The sequence below is a fragment of the Ixodes scapularis genome, unplaced genomic scaffold (assembly GCF_016920785.2).
Source record: "Ixodes scapularis isolate PalLabHiFi unplaced genomic scaffold, ASM1692078v2 PGA_scaffold13__105_contigs__length_92229423, whole genome shotgun sequence".
In the NCBI taxonomy this organism is placed as follows: Eukaryota; Metazoa; Arthropoda; class Arachnida; order Ixodida; family Ixodidae; genus Ixodes; species Ixodes scapularis.
The window spans coordinates 44,400,341-44,404,752 of NW_024609839.1; positions in this window are offsets into that span (position 1 = coordinate 44,400,341).

A 4,412-nucleotide genomic window follows, 5' to 3' on the forward strand; every position below is an offset into this window, starting at 1 on the left:
TATGGATCCATGTTTCACCTCCATGCTCAAGGTACGAAGACCAGGTCTCATGATAGCATTCTCATTTTGTGTTGCCTGAATTATGCACTTACTAGATAATTGGCGCCATAAGCTCCTGGCCATGGGAGCGGCTTGTGCACTTAGCTCTCATGCGTCTGATGCGGGTGCAGACAAACGCCATTCGAAAGCAAACTAAACCTATTCAAGCATCGTCTCCTGCATTTATCGCCCGTATTAAACAGTCAAGATTTGACGACATCTCCGTATGCATTCTACACGGTGTCACACACACACACACACACACACACAGAAAAAAAAAACATTACGTTCTTTTTTTTTTTTTTTTTTTTTTTTTTACCGCATAAGTAAATTAGGCATTGCCGAACGCCCTTCCTCCGCCCGAAGGTAGCGTTAGAGGTCACAAACAGATGCCAAAGTTTCAGCCCGACCGGAAACCTTCAAAAGTTATAAGTAATTCTCTGAAAATTTCAATGGAAAAATGAAGCCCCTTTTTGCCCGCTTTCGGTTTCTGATGCCATAGAGCCCCATTTATTCAAAAACTCGGCCGGCCGCCATTTTCACATTGAAATTTTCAGAAAATCACTTATAACTTGTGAATAAGGTGTCCGTTCGGGCTGAAACTTTGGCATCTGTTTGTCAGCTCTAGAGCTATCTTTGGGCGGAGAATGAACGTTCGGCGATGCCTAGTTTATTTTTAGGGTAAAAAAAAACAAAAAAACATTGTAGAAGTTTTTTGTGACACTCTGTATATATGATTGGACAGCGCTGTGCGACTGCTAACCTGATGTGTAAACAAAACATACGCCAGAAAACAAAAATTGTTTGAACGGCCTAGATGAAAAAAATATCTCAAAAAACGAATTTATAACAGCAACAACAACAAGAAAATGTTTAGAGCTATAGTTATGGCGCAAAACAAATTTGTAGTTTGCGCCAGCGGGATCCAGCGAAAAAGTGGCTACTAGCGTCACGTGACTGGCCACTAGTCACGTGGTAGACCTGTGCGCCTCTGCGCTTTGTCGCTACCGCCGCCGCAAGTTACGCCGGAGTCGTTGAGAGTCGGCGCTGAACGTCCCCGGCTCAGGGTGAGGCGGCGGGGAGTTCCAGCACGCTGAGTATGGCGAATCACCGGCTGAACGCGTTTTTTTTTTCTTCTTTATTAAAAAAAGAAACACAAATATTGTTAAAACTTTTGTAACAAGTCCTGCTAGTCAAAAAAAGAAAGGAAAAAACAGAAAATGTTATCATCATCATCATTATATAGCGACTTTTTTCCACGCCGTAGCCGGAAAGGAAGATCCTGCGCGCCGCCGCCGTCAATTTTTGACCGGCGCACAGGTCTTTTACGTGATGCTTGCGCTCCTTAGGGAGCTTCCCATGGGCTCTAAAAGTTACGTATTAATATTCGTTTTCTTTTGGTTGCACTTAAGACGAAGATCATAAAGTCGATTTTTGAGTCCATAAGAAGCTCCCGAAAGAGCGTAAGTACCACGTGACTGGTGGCCCGTCACGTGACGCTAGTAGCCGCTTTTCCGCGGGCGGGCGCCAACTACGAACAAATTCGTTTCGCGCCGTAAACATAGATCTGAAAAATATTATTTTTTCGTTGTAAATTTTATTTGATCACATTTTTTTCCGTCCATAAACTGTTAAAAAAAACATTACCCTTTGCATATGTTTTTGTCTTTTTCTTTTATCTGTTTTAAAGTTGCAGTCAGACTGCTTATACACTATACAAAAAACAAACAACAAAACTTGACGTTCGAAGAAGACATGATGACGGAATTATCTCTGAACATTCCTCAAGCATCTTCGAAGGAAGTTTGCTTCGTACACACGTGGGCTTCGAACATGCTATCAGGGTGCACATCCAAACTGGTCCGGACACGAATTGCTTTGGCAGAAAACTTGGAGGGGCGGCGGGGGATTAAATCAGGAAGATCCGAAACAACGCTAAGCGAGCTCTGGGTTCACGTGGTTTGAACAGAGACACTTTCCGGTCTTACATCCTTCGTGCCCATCTTCATGGTTCCGACCCAGCCGTGCGGGCTTGCTCGACACCAGGATGACTAATATCGGAGCGTACCAAACAGTCACGGGGTCTACGACGCCATGCATACCTATCATTTTGATAGGAGAACAGGAGGGGTTGCGTTCCTACGAAGCGACCTTGGAAATGCTTTTGCGACGTTGTCGGTAGCCGAAAAAAACGAGAGTCGTGAATGCGCTGTGTATATATAGTTGCTGGCTCGAACGTAATGGTTCACTGATGCGACTCTTTTATTTTTTTATTTCTTTACAGCCATTTATGGACCACCTGGCGCTATGGGTCCTTCAGGTAGGTTATAGTTTTTTTTCCCCAGAATTTGTGCCGAAATCGTGTCTTCCTCTCCTTCGTCTGAGAGATGTGACAGAGATGCGGTCGTTATTTCAAGTGGCCACTTTGACCTTAATGCCATATTTCGCCGAGTCTTGCGTATCGACCTCCGGAGCTTCTGAAAGCCCCCTTCTTCACACGCTCAGTTGATTCTAGCGCCGGGAACACAGCGAGATTAAGCAAATGGCGTTTACTTGTTATCGTGAACTAAAAACGAAAGCCGGGATTAGTAAAGGGATATCGGCAAGTTTACTTTGTTCTCTTTCCATTTCTTTTCTGACTGTCAAACCTTTTACACTTTCCAGCTATTCCACTTGATAATAATAATGCTTATTTACACCATAAGATGGTGGCGGTCAGCACCCAATAACCGGAGGAAAATATGTGTTTTACTTAATTCTCGCTGCGGTGGAATTTCTAATCGAACAGTACACATTCGAATGTCCGTCCTTCGGTATGTAACCAACGAAGCAGGCGTTACGCAGCCACTATATGCCCACTTCAATAATACACACAAGAGGTAATGAGACCAACGACTGTGATGCGATGTCTTGTTTCCCGGACGACAGATACATTTGCCGAAGGTAGTACTATGTTTATTTTTATATTATGTTTATATCGACAGAGTAAGTTAAAAAAAATCAGTTGCAGTATTGCTGCAACAAATGTTGTTGGCTGGTCGCGAAAGCCCCATGCGCTGAAGGAAGATATTCACTTTACGTGGATTGATGCTAAATGTCCCAAGACTTCATGGTCGACGAAAACTATTCCTGGAAATTCGGCAACAGTTCCTAAGCTGTTTAATAACAAAATGTTTAAGCAGTACAAATCGGTGCTAAATCATATAGTAGAAGAGTAGTAAGCTGGGCGAGTTGGTAAACGTTGAACATATAGCTTTTCAGCAGAAATCTCAGCAGCTGAAAAGCTCATATAGCTTTTCAGCAGAAATCTCAGCAGGTGAAAAGCTCATATAGCTTTTCAGCAGAAATCTCAGCAGCTGAGAAGCTCATATAGCTTTTCAGCAGAAATCTGAGCAGCGATTTCGCCAACAATTTTTCTCTAGAAGCTATGGAAAGGTTGACACTATGACGATTATCTTTCTTGAAGAAAAGAAAAGAAAAAAGGAACAGTTCTAAGCAATTTGCAAGTCGGCCTTTGACAACTGCCGGGAGTCATTCTAATGGCGTCCATCGTTTCGCGCAGGTCCTGATTGTCCATGTTGGGTGTCGTTGCAATAGAAATGAACGCTTGAAACCTGTGGGGCGTACCTTTATTTTCGTACCTCCACTCATTTCACGCTTGTGTTTTGCAGTGGTTCTGGGCGGACACAAGTGAGGCGGAGCCCGGACTCGCTCCGGTCAAGAGAGCATTTTATGCCGGAGCCGAGAAGTCTTCGTGGAAAGGGGTATTGATAAGGTGACGGTAATATATTAAAGAAACCATAAAACATCCGAATAATTTGGTTGATGCAGAGAATAAACACTTCAACGCCGATAAAGAGTCAAACATGGTGACCTTTCCGTTTACGTGTGCTATAGCCTGCTGCAACATAATTGATTTCCGTAACAAACCTGTCCACAAAAGTCAAACAATAAATAATTAAGAGAACGTGTTTCTTACACGGTTCATCTGGTAAAAAAAAAGAAAAAAGGGTGGCTTCAAATTTTTTTTTTTTTTTTTGTAATCGGACATATTTGAGAGTTTTAGCAGGCCGTTTTGATACCTCCAAAAGCCCGATAACAATCCAATGCATGCACCAAGGCGGCGACGGAGTATCGGTTATTGTTCTCGGAGTCATCGGAACCATCTACTTAAATTTTCTATTATCTCTGAAACGACACACTAATAACGTGAGAACGGCACAGAGGAGCCTCCGCAGAGAGCTTTGCACTTTCAACAACGCTTCGGAGCTTTGTTGCCATCGAACATGCGGGCGCAGCCAAAGCGAGTCGGAGGGCATGGAGTGCTTAGTGCAGGTTGGGCTAACATTACTAGAACCACTCAGTCAGAAAAC